This window comes from Varroa destructor, unplaced genomic scaffold, assembly GCF_002443255.2.
Source record: "Varroa destructor unplaced genomic scaffold, Vdes_3.0 BEIS01000006.1, whole genome shotgun sequence".
In the NCBI taxonomy this organism is placed as follows: domain Eukaryota; kingdom Metazoa; phylum Arthropoda; class Arachnida; order Mesostigmata; family Varroidae; genus Varroa; species Varroa destructor.
Genome location: NW_019211459.1, coordinates 24,019,355 through 24,032,177, shown reverse-complemented (window position 1 = coordinate 24,032,177; position 12,823 = coordinate 24,019,355). Strand labels below are relative to the sequence as shown.

Genomic DNA, 12,823 nt, shown 5'->3' with positions numbered 1-12,823 from the left:
CTATCAAATATAAGGTATAAACAATTTTCAAAGTTTCAATTCCAGCTAAAAGCGGTTACTATGCTTTTTTTGAGAACTTATTAACTGTTTCAGATGAAGTTCTTCTTCCATCTATTCAAATAAATACCTACCTAGGAAGTTTTATTTGAAAATAAAAGGAGGACAAGAACTTGACAGAGACTAGTTTGAAGATGACAATTACTCTACTAACCTTCTGCAGGATTATTTTTATTATATACTATCTAGAAATATATTTTATCGATGCTCTCGGACTTGCCACATACTTTTAAAGTACTCGAGTTATTTCGAAGGGTCGCTGTATTAGGTAAAACCGTACAAACAGCCTTTCTTCAGAACGCGCTGATGGCTATGACACATGTTAAACCTCGATAATCGCTACTCAGTTGAAAACACACCGTAAGTCATAAAAAAGGCGTTAACATATATCAAGGGACATCAGTTATGATTATATGTTGACCCAGAAGATCCCCAAGCAGTTTTTTTTTCTTCATGACTAGTAACTGAAAATATCTGGAAACTGATTGAATTATCTATAAATAGACATACCTGTCCTGATAGGGCCTTTTGCGAGGGACCCAGTAAAACTGCACAGCACAGAGTGCGTATGGCAAGAATACTGTTCAAGTTATTAGACCACATAGAAATTGTCGCAATATTTTCTCTGAATCATGGCCATAGGCAAATCAGTAGAATCGAATACTAATCGAAACAAGATGCCCAGGTAACTTTTTTCTATTACTTTACTTCAGAATAGTGTCTGTGGTGATGTGCCATACAGAGAGAATTTACAAGTTTCGGTGCCTGGATCTGTGGACCAAAGCTGTTGCAGTTGGTCCTGCTTGTTATTCATTACGATTGTACTTCGAAGGTATACTAAGAATCGAACAACTTTCGCAAGATCCAACTGCGATCTTGCCACCTATAATTTACGCTTATTAGACTAAGATTTAGAGCTATTGAGCACATAATCATAGAAATCGAAAAGAGGTTGTAGTTTGGAAAAAAAACTAGCTTCTCGTGGCTTTCTGATACCTTGACTAAGCATTGATGACAGGCCTTCAGTAGATACGCTCCGCAGAGCTATCTGAGTCGAGTTACTTCGTAAATCCCTCCTTCGGCGGACCTGCCGGTTGACTTGAAAACGACTGAGCGTCCGATTGATCTGAATATAGCTGGAGTCGAAGACATATTTTGATAAAGGTAAATGGCAAAGAAAGAGTATGGCCTCTATAATGCAAAAAAAAAGAAGAAAAACGTTCCAACTCTTACAATCAATTTTCGCTTAATAGAGGTACACGTTGACGCTTACGCGCAGTGATACAAGGAGGGCTCCTTCCCGAACAGTTGTCTATCAGACAGATCGTGTTAACTGGGAAAGCCACAACCAACCCATTTTATATTGCTTTGCTGAAAAAACGCCACGGCCTTTGAACAGTACAGGTCAATTAAAATGAATCTAAATTATAAGGAATAAAAATCTGCGTAAAATACGCAGATTATACTGATAGTGTATATACACATATATATATATATATATATTTTTTTTTCTTTCTTTTTTTTGTGATATGACATAGCCGAGATTACCAAGTTCGAGTGATAGCAACTTAAAAACCCGTAACATCTAATCTTCTGCGCGTTATCCATGGTTGACCAGCAAACTCTTTTTAAATGTACCTAAAGTCAACGTCTTGAACGCGCAGCTTTCGTTCAGCGTAACTGCGTTAGTCTGATTCATCACTTATTTAAACTCATTACGTCTCAGACGTTCTCAGTGGCGTGTTCGCTTGCCATAAGGCATCGTCATTTACGATGTATGATATGTATTTTCTTTTCATTTTCGATTCAACTTGTGTAGCCACTATAGTGACTAAACAATCGATAACAAGACTGTAAGGAATAGCCATACGAAGATTATTACATTGTTGTGTATTATGCGCGTTTACCAATGGTTCGCCCACTGAGAGCGGCCCCATCAGCTTTGTCTTTCAGATTGGGTTCGTTTATAACAATACGCAAAATAGAAGTGGCAACCAGAAAGAACTAACTTAACTCTATATCAGTTAATTAAAGTTGACTTCGCGATAAGCCTGATGAAACCATTCACATGGATAAACAAAGAGCTCGCTAAAAATCTTCAATGAAAAACGTTCGAAATTCAAGCAATATTATTTTATGCGAGTAACGAACGATGGTAGCTGAGATTTGATGATCTTCCTTGTTTTCGGTTTGCAGTAGCCAGAGACTATACAGTCTTCCTCCATTTCGTCCTGGAAGAAAACGTATGAATATATATTCCTTCCTGAACATGCTTTTCTCTTTGAAAATAAGGCAACGACGGCGAAGAACTCGAAGATTTTAGAAAATTCAGTTAAATGCCTGAAAACAGCAAGTGATTTATGTGAATATATACAGTTCTACGAAAGGAAGTACTAGCAGTATATGCGTCATTTCATAAAAAGGAGAATACGAAAACGTTCATTTTTTCGTCCTATATAACGTTTTCCAACAGCTTCTCTAATGGATAATGTATTTGCCTGCTATAGACACATTGTGGTCTAGACCGAACTGGAAGCATGCAGGTGGAGTACATACAGTATGCTTGAAGTTATCTGTGCCCAAAGACAGACTGTGGCAAAGTTTAACCTATAAGTAAAAAGACAAGTTCTTAAAATGTGCGAACACCTCCAGCAGATCCTGCTCTGGTGAATAGTCACCCTTCTTTTGTAAATTCAAGAAATTTATGTTGCAAGCGACGGTATACGGGCGGTTAAAGCTTACGTACATAAGGTTTAGTACTCACGTACTTAGTACGTTAGTACGTACGTAAATGAGTCAACTCGGCGAAATGCTCTATGTATAGGACGATCGAACTTCCAACGGAGCCTACGTGACGTAAGTGTATTTTATGGGACCGAATGACATCTTGCTGTTGTTAGACTTGGAATGAAAGTTAATCATGGAATGAACGAAATCAATACGAGTTTTCTTTTCAAACGAATGTTGTTGCTATCTGAATATAATGTAAAAGCCAACTAAAGACATATTTTACACAGAAGAGAGTTTTTTAAATATATCTAATTTTGAATTTATATTCAAAGTAAGTAAGTAAGTCTAGTATTGAATAATAAGCCGGATATTCTATCGGCTGTTCTTTTTCAAAGACCTGTCGGCGTTTGCTACCCGTTTTACTATCAGCCCCATCGCCACTCTATGGGGAATAGCTTGTAAGCAATACAAGTAAGCAAATACACAGAAGAAATTAGGTGCGCACTCGATACGGACTTGCTGGCCATCCTCTTGTGGATGAAGCCTCGAAGTTAAAGAAATGGATCAGGCTGAAAAGCCAATTTTATGTATGTAGACCACTCTCAGACGCACTTGGGCCATAAATGCTTGATATAAAAAGACACTTCGTATTTGGAAAATACAGCTACAGTGGGCAACTTCCGCAGCCTCGTTTGCACCCCAGAATTTGCACTCCTAAGCGGTTTTTGTAACATCTTGAACTTCCTTCACGCAGAGCCTACAAACTCGCTTTGCTATCACCTCTCTGAGGTTGTTCGTGGTACGCCAATGTAACCTTGATATGTGAACATTAGGGCAAACTATCCAGTTTGCTAGAAATGTTCTGGACAATATTTTCCATATTTGAAAGATGAAGGTGAGGCAACAGTGAAGTGGAGACATAATTACTTGTTCCTAGTGACCTTCCGTTCAAGCAACGCTCGTCAGATATCATTCAGCCTGTTTGAGATATTCTGCACTTGAAGCTCCTGAAACATATGGTGCTTGTATCGTTATTGTTATAAATACAGCATGTTCAGGCCCCATATTACGTTCCAGCTAGCCCTACCGCCTGAGGCAGCGTTTCATATTAACCTTTCCCGAAAAGCTGGCTAGTCATTTGTGCAAAGCAACTTCCATAACTCAGTTGTTGCTATTTTACTTCGACCAAAGAGGGTCAACGAGCGAGCGAAAAAAAGCACAAGTATAGCAAAAATGCAGAAAAGTTTTCTATAGCCAATTTCTTCATTGGATACCTTCCCCCTGCTGCCCTTTTATTCGATGCCGGTCTCCTGCATTCAGTTCGGTTGCAGAGGTTTCCTCGTTTCCCTGCGTAGCTCAGTCACCATCGGACACTGCTACGTCGTTCCCATCAGCCAGCGATAAACCGCGCTGTTCTGCGCTCACGCGGTTGCCTTGACAATCAGCTGACTGACCCTCGTTCGGTTGGCAAGAAGCGGTTGTTGGCCCCGGTTTCGGACGGCGGCCCCGGGGTGCGGGGCGGACGATGCCCTCGTGGCCCGACCAGCCAGCCAGCTAGCCGATTGCCGGATGACTTCGCGGCTTGGTTCCTTCTTAACTCGATGCCATCAGCTTTTCCCCTCCACTCCGCGGAGACAGCACAACTCGACACGCGTAGCAGTCAGAACGTTCTACTGCAATAACCCAATCGGGTCGGCAACGTCCCGAGTGGCCAGCACCACCAGGGCTCCGTAATGCTTCTACTACCGCTCATGATGAGGAGGCTGCTGCTGCGGAGGATAGCGCCATCGCTGCAGTTTTCGACAACGACGACAACAACAATGAGGTGGTCGGTCAACAAAACGAAGTCAACCCGAGCAACCGAGAGTGGTTGTGATACAGCGATAATGAGCCGACCAGGCCAGCACCGCGATGCCACGATCAGCGGGGCCATCGCTGGCCAGGCCTCCGTATCATCTGCTGCTGCTGCTGTTGCTTTTTCTAGCGTTGATGTCGCCGTAAAGCAGTATATAGTAGAGAAGGTAAGAACGGGTCGACCCATCTCCAGAATAAGCGCTTCGAGACATCTGACATAGATAGAGATCCCTGGGGCGAGTTGTTCGAGGATCCAATCCCATCCCCACTTGGTTATGACAACTACCGGTGCGTCCAGCCGGACGCGTCTCGCATGCGGTCTATGTAAACGTATATGTTTATGCAATGTCTCTGTATATGTATGTCGGAAGCCGGTTCTGGCCGGGGCTCGGACTTCTCTAGCTCCTGTGGTGCTCTACAACTACAAAGCAATAAACCTGCTCAGAAAACGTGGCGGCACAAAGCTCGAAGGATGACGTCAAATCCATCTCGCGATAGGAGATGACATGGCTCGGGAATTGCTGTCAAATACTGACATCAATCAGTGGACCGGTTGTCGAAATCGTAGAGAACGCACCCTCGGTGTCCTGCAGTTAGATATGTGGATCTAAATACACATACACACACATATGGACGCATGCGTTGAAGCATGCGCTTGATACACACTAATATCAGATCGTATTCGTGCCTTTTCATTCACCGTCGTTCAAGATCGTGTAACAAGAACAGGCACACGTTTCGTTTAGTATAACCATCATCAATGTGTTTCCATCGCCGATTGCTCCGATCTGCCCCTGCCTGGCGTTTTCTCATTTTCGGGCTCGACGGCCCAACGGGGAACCAGGGGCTACGTCGATGTTTGATCTCATCGTGAGTCGCTTGCTATCGATAAATGCACATATTGCCAGGCAAGAGGGCCGGGCCTTGAGTGTCAAGACGCTAGAGGCAAGCCCCTTCAGCAAGATAAAGCCACACTGCATATGCGGTCTGCCACACAAATCGATAGTGAAGAAGTCGAAATGGCCGGGTTTGTTTGGAAACAGCAGTTGGTAGAAATTCTGGCCAATCGAGGGCAAATAAATTCACCCCAAATGCGCGAGTGGAGCTGGAAATGACCTCGCTTTTCTTTCAAAAGCGACCGACTACATGTGGCCATATGCCCAACCCGGGCAGCTGTACGGCAACAGGCCAGCCCCTTTGTTGCCAACAATTCTTTTCTGACTTCCATACACTTCGCTGTAACCATACGGCCGCAGATATGACCGTTGCGGCGACGAGGACAACGACGAATTCGACTTACCAAAAAACATCAGTCAACATTCTCTCAGCCTGACACAACAGCAAAACCGCTTTAAGCTGCGATACATATGCATGACGCTGCTTCAAGTGAAGTCTTCCTACGAGACTCTTGTTATAGCAGTTAAGATCTCTTTTCTTCGGCCATAGTTTATCGATTTGCGGTTGAAAGCAGTGCTATACGAGCGTCGGGTGTTGAGCACCAATATATTTATCTTTTCTTTTAAACGATGAATTGCTATGGCTTGGTTCGCTAACGAACTTTAACGTTTTTAGTCTTTTCTTTAATTCGTAGCGAATCTTTCTTCCCTATATCTGTTGATTCCGAACAAAAAACCAACATTTTTTAGACGTTGCTCGTTTACCAACAGAAAAAAATTCCGTAGAACATTATAGATACACGCATGGGGGTTCACCGTTTCAGACTAAACTGATCCGACTAAACTAAGAATAGACGAAATAACAGGTTAAGTTAAAATTAATCAATTTCAAAACCTCCTCACCAACCAACAGATCTAACTATATAACTAAATATATATATATAAGGTTGTTGAAAAGTGCTGACCGTTTCTCTAGCTAGATAGTTTTACAGTCACGTATCTCAGGTAACGTATGTGGCGTCGGGTACGCTATTTAAAAGCTTAAATCTGACAACACGTCTTGAGTATATTTATTTCAACTTGAACATGAATGAAATCAATTAAATTTTGCAGTTTTATTACAATAAAGGCACAAATACTGCTATCGAATGTAACGGCTTAAAGATGGATCTATCAGTTTCGTTCTGAAAACTTCGACGTGAAAGGTGGTCGACAACTTACGGAAAAAAGTTGGTGAAATTAAAGAAAGTTAAGCAAGTTGGCTTTTTTTATCATATAGCCATGGAGCTAAGTATCCACCATTAAAAAGTTTCAAGCCATTTGAAGAAAACTGGCTACAGGTTCGGTATTTGAGTGCTCTATAAATTGACGTAAACCGTAAAATTTATTCGAAAGAACTCTATAGAACAGTTGATCACTGGTGATGAAAAGTGGATCAGCAATGGCAATAACGTGTAAATGAGAAGTGATTCACAATCTGTGGGAAAGCCCAGACTGACGCTAAAAAGGTATTAAAATCGCAGATTATAGGTTGCATGATGAGGATAGGAAACATGATTCATTTGGAGCTCTGCTGTCAACACCTAGCCAGGTCACAGCGAGCCATTGAAAAAAATCGATCGGAACTCGTGAACAGAGAAGGTGTTTTTTTATCCCAACAATACAAACCACATACATGTTTAGCTACCCGGCAAAAACTTGAATGGCAGATTGTAATGGATCCACCGACATCTGTTTCGGTTTCTGGCGTTAAAGTTAAATTGTACTGATTTACCTTTAATAGAGCGATACACAAATGACTGGTTACAATTTTCGTTTAGAAAGTTCTATGGTGAAGGGTCTATTTTATTACAGGCAAAATAACAGAAGGCAATCAAAATGGCGCATATTTAGTTTCTTAATATTATTTTAAAATCTAAAAAAATATTAAATTTAATCTTCGCTTAAAAACAATCAAAACCTTTTCGACAACATACAGCTCGTGTGTATGTACATATTGGACTGCTTACCAATATGTGTATATACATACCGCCTGGGGAAGCTTATCAATTACCGCTCGAGGGCCTTAGATTCGAATTGTAAGCCCCTTGAACCGTTAAGGGGCTTCATCAACGACGTAGCAAAAATGTCTACTGTACTGATGTTTCCCTTGTTGATCAATGGTGAATCCTCCCGAGTGGCGAAGTAAAGAGTCGTCTCGGCGAGCAACTGCCGTTCTCCTTTGAAGCGGTCCTTTACGTCGCCGCTTTTCGTTTTGGCTTTCTATCTGTTGACTTGGCCACAGGCGACCGAGCGTTACGGCTCGTCGCGACTCACTCCGAAATCGCTGCGGGCTTCGGATCGGCCGGATCCGTCAGTGGTCCGCGGATTCGGCGATAGTTTCCTCTGCAAGGCAAGGCCGGGCATACCACTGACGTCATGATCGCTAACAGGATAACTTTTTCAGCTCATCTGAGAGCCTTCCCAAGAACGTTTCTGCCTTAATGATACAAGTTAAAGGGTAGGCGAGAGCATCGCCGTTTATGATTCCGCTCCTCATAGCTACTTTCGCTCATTATAATGATATAAGAAGGTCAGTAGTTTAGTCGGGTACAGCAGGGATGCGGAGATGTGTCAAGAGCGAGTATATATCTGTACGCAAGTGATTTTGAAAAGACCGCCCTAATTTGTGTCGAAGTTGAAAACTGTATTTGTTTTTAAGAATCACGTGGCAAAAACAGAAAGATTTAAGTCATCCTCTCTATGTAGTTGGTCTCGAAGGGCATATAAATAAGCTTAATGTAATGCTTCTGTATTCTTGTTATGTATGCCAACGTCTATCGAACATGGTTATAGCCCGTACTCCACGATGCATTCACTGGAGAAAAATCGTATGCAAACTTAGAATAACTAAAATAAAAAGCTCAAAAAAGTTTAAAAAATATATACTTTCGAATAACGTATATCGTTCGAAAGACAAAGGTTTCTGGCACTTTCTTCTACCAAAGACCTCAGAGGTTTTCGTACGTCTGACTTTATTAGAAAATGCGCCTTAAGTTTAGCGACATAAAGAGTCTTCACATTTTGTTTTGACAGACTCACTGCTGACGATGTAAATATGAAACACCGAATGAGTAATAATTATTATATGGCTTAAATATGCCTAACTGTCCCTAGAAGGTAGACAGGTCTTGCCTTTTACCATAAAGTGTTGATATATGCCATCCATTACTTAGTAGATCTTCGAGGTCGCAGTGTTTTTTCAAGTACACGAGCTGGATTGCAGGACATCAAAAAACACTACAAGATGAGAGCCTCTTAAATAAGGTTTAAAACTACTCAGGTGATACCATGATGTCGCCTCGAATTTGCGCACAGCGGGACGATGCCAATAGGCACAACTTAGCCATCCCGGGCGGATAACTTGCTTATTAGTGGACTTCATTCACAGCGCTTCCCAGGCTTCTAGGATGTGCTCTTGAAAAGTCTTTACGAGCTTAAGTAGGCGATTAGTCCTTTAGTTGTATTCAACACATGTAACCAAAGGAAATTGGTGCCTCAGAAGTAAATAAAGAATAGAAAACTGATGACTTTCAAATTCAGAGTCGTTTATAAAATGCCACTGTTCATTTTAAAGCTTAAGCTATAAAAAGAGAGTTTACTAAATGTTTCCTTGGACATTGTTTAGAAAAGTTAACCATAGGACACTAGTGCTTACGCCTTGAAATCTGCTTCGTGAAGGTAGGGCATTAAATTTTATTACTTGGAAATGAGTTCCGTTGACATAGGTTTTATTCTGCTATTACTTGTGTCGCACGATATGGACCGTTGTTTGATAATGACGTTTTCAAAACTCTAATAACAATGATTATAATGATATTTACGGAAACGTAGTGGTGGGACCATTATAGATAAAGTAGACTGTTCGTTGTTTCGTTAAACTTCGCATTTTAATGAGTAATAAATTGTCATAATGTGTCTTCAAAAGTTATGTTTACGAAAAAACCTTATGTAAAATCTGTGTTTCTGGTCTTGTCAGGCATTCCAACGAGCTGGGTTCCAGACGAACCTGACCTGTAATTCTAGCATGCATATAGGTGAAGCTCTGTATCGTCGGTCCAGGCGATGTTGCTAGTTGTTTACAATGTATATCCAAGAGGACCCGAACACGAATACCAAAATTGTTGTTGTTTCTTTTTATCAAGTATATCTTGTTCCAGCAATCATTTGCGGCACCGAGTACGTGGTCACGCTACATACGCTTGTGGGGGCGAAACAGACTCAACGATCTTCGCATAATTAAGCTCTTAATATTATCTCGCATACTGTTATTACTTACATGCGTATGTCGCAGTAATATTATTTCGCAACTAGTTGGATCAAAAGGACCCAACATCGCATTTTAACTTTAAAAATATCTTGGGTGTGGTACTCTGTTAAATGCGTGTTTTTCTATTAGAATAAATTATCAAACCGCTGCAGCCCCTTTTAGCATGCACACCTTGGGCGCGTAACCTTACCCGTAATATCCGTGATGGAGCACCTCATCAACTACCAGACCGACAAACCGTTACAAACAATAATATGACACTATAGCCAAACATTTTGTAAACAACGCCCTTAGATTTCGGATTATCTGAGCCGCTTTGAAATCAACCGGTCACTCTCACACTAGGACTGTTTATATTTGTTCTTGTTATTTGGACCTGTTTATTTTTTGTTCCTATACTTGTTACTGTGCCCAGGTTGGTATTGTTATTGCGGGTCATACATATTCTTCTCTTTGCGCTGGCGATCGTGTCCGCTTTTAGCTATCAAGAAGCGCAGGACGAGTAAAGCAGTTTTCAGACGGATGCACTCGGGGTACCCCACGATGACAGGTTTGCAAGGTGGGTGCACCAGCAATGATCGTAGAGATCTCTCGTCTCACGGAAATCCCCATTGAAAATGGACTCGGTGTTGATTGCGGATGGATTATACTCTTTGTGCTAGGGAGAACTAAGAGAATCGACAACGCAGACCCAATACGGGTAGATGTACGCTTGACGACTTAGGGTGCATTTGACCGTGAAATGTCTGACTGCGTCAACTGCGTGGTCGATATTAGAACTAGCGGTTAGTAGTTGACGCCAGTACGGAAGCACATGGAGCCGGGTCGGAGGTATAAATCTGCATGGGGATATATGAGCTTCCGTTTTGCGCACCCTTCAGCCATATAGGCTTTAATGAGGGGTCTCCTGCGAAAGCGTAGACGAATCGAGCTGGATTCAGTGGTCAGTCCTTAGTTCTTAAAAGTCCGTTAGTTTCGCCAGTGGACAGGTAAGTATATTCACATGGTGGTGACACGGTTACAATCCAGTTTGGTTTTGTTTGAGGCACCAGGCAAGGACACTCCAATAGCGGGCAATGTTCTCAGACTAAATAGACGATTCGCTGAACACTACTAAGGTCAGAGGACTCAAGAGGCTCGGCAAATTTGAGGGAGCTCAGTACCCATATTGTAGCTGTCCACTTGTTCTTGTTAAAATCTGCATCTGTCTTTGTAAAATTGCTTTAGTCGCCAAAAGTAATGGAAATATAAATTGGTTAAATATATATTTCTCGGCAAAATTTAGAGGGATATTCAGGTCACTTCTGTGTGTCCGACGCGCTATTAAGGGTAAATCTTGGTCGCATATTGGTCCATAGAACTGTTATAGGCAACTGGGTAAAACTCATCTCAACATGAAATAATAAATGTTGTTACCTTCTCCATTGCAAAATATAATAGTTGACAAAGCGAGTTTTGCCGAACCAATTGTTAGTTCTACGCTTTTTTGATAAAGGACTGATGTTTTTTCTCGTTAGTTTGTGCAACTACAAAAACGATTACGGATTCAATAGGAATGAACTAAACATACAATAAACACGAATTTCAGTAAACGTTCTGGAACTCCTGTTTTCCTAGAATGCAAATTTTCACGATGCGTCTTCTATGCTTCGTAAATCACACTTTTCTTGGAACCCCACAACAATAGCATTTTTCTTAGGACTGGACTCGTGAGTCCAGTCCTATATCCTATTTAAAATAGCGGCGTTTCTGAGCGCCTGTCTTCCCTTTCATTTTTGAGTTTCGGTGCTCTTGGAGTTCCATTGCTTTTTTGTTGTAGAACTTCTGTTTTTCTATTTACCTATGTTCCAGAAGCACTTGTGTTTCTAAAATCGATGTGCCTTGGGATCCTTGTCTTTCCGTGACTCTACTTACTTTGGAAATTTTGTGCTCTAAATGTTCCTGCTGTCCTGGACCATTTGTGCTCCAGTTTATGGATTTTCAAATTGGAATGAAAAGACACAGCACTGGAATAATATTGAAAAACTGCCAAATAAAAATACAACAACAAATATCCGAACATATTAAAGAACGCTACACTAAAACTTTGCTTCATTATTTACATTGTCATCGATAATGGTAGAAATCCACTCACCTAAAACCACTTAACACCGTCTTTAATAAATGTGTGTTTGGTCCTGGCCAAAAAGGCAATATAGTTCTCGATACCTTGCAGTTTGGGCCCCCTAAATAGGTAGCATGGTATCCACTGACTTCCTGTTTTCTTTGTTTTGTTCGATACGCTTGACAATAGGACAAAATATAAGGCATCCCTGGGTTACGGCATTGTTTGTAAAACCCTCGTGGGGCAGCTAACAGTTGCTGCTTTCACACTCAACATCTGCAGCATACCCACTTTTTTTCAACACTCTTTTTGAATCCCTACCTGCCCTTTCGCATTTGATGGAACAGCAAAGGTCAAGCCCGTAGCGCAGGCTATTATTCGTGCTTTACAGTCTTATGCTACAGCTATTCTACACGGCATGAGGGGCCTGAACATTTCGTTTCATACAAATGTAGCAATGGCATCGCTATGTGAGAAAAATTGCCCTTGTTTCGAGAAATCGCTTTCCAATTTGAATTTAGCCCGGGTCAAACGAGTCACTGAAGCTACATATATCCAATACAAACATTTGCATAGAAAAAGTTGACGTGCCAGCGTGACGGCTTTCGAACAGACGATGCTCGGCTCGTATTCGCGCTTGAGTTTTGAACTGCAGATGTAAATCAGTACTGATCGTCAGTTCAAATCGTCAAACGGAATCGAATTATATTTTAAACTAAATATGCATACGCTTGTCTATAATATATTGTACAATGAACAAAGAGAATAAGATGTATGTCGTTCAAAAAAAAACGTTATTATTTTTGAGAATTTTAATATTATAATTATGATGTTTTTAGTAAACTATAACTTACTGATTCTAATGATATACTT

General features: G+C 41.2%; 1 long non-coding RNA gene across 1 annotated transcript; it reads right to left on the bottom strand.

Annotated features, from left to right (window-relative positions):
* Window positions 1-207: 207 nt before the first annotated feature.
* On the bottom strand, window positions 208-12,400 carry LOC147755010 (uncharacterized). Its single transcript, XR_015330524.1, has 3 exons — window positions 11,981-12,400; window positions 7,567-7,922; window positions 208-2,397 (listed from the first exon to the last, which is right to left on the bottom strand). It is a non-coding gene; the product is annotated as an uncharacterized LOC147755010 (long non-coding RNA).
* Window positions 12,401-12,823: the final 423 nt, after the last annotated feature.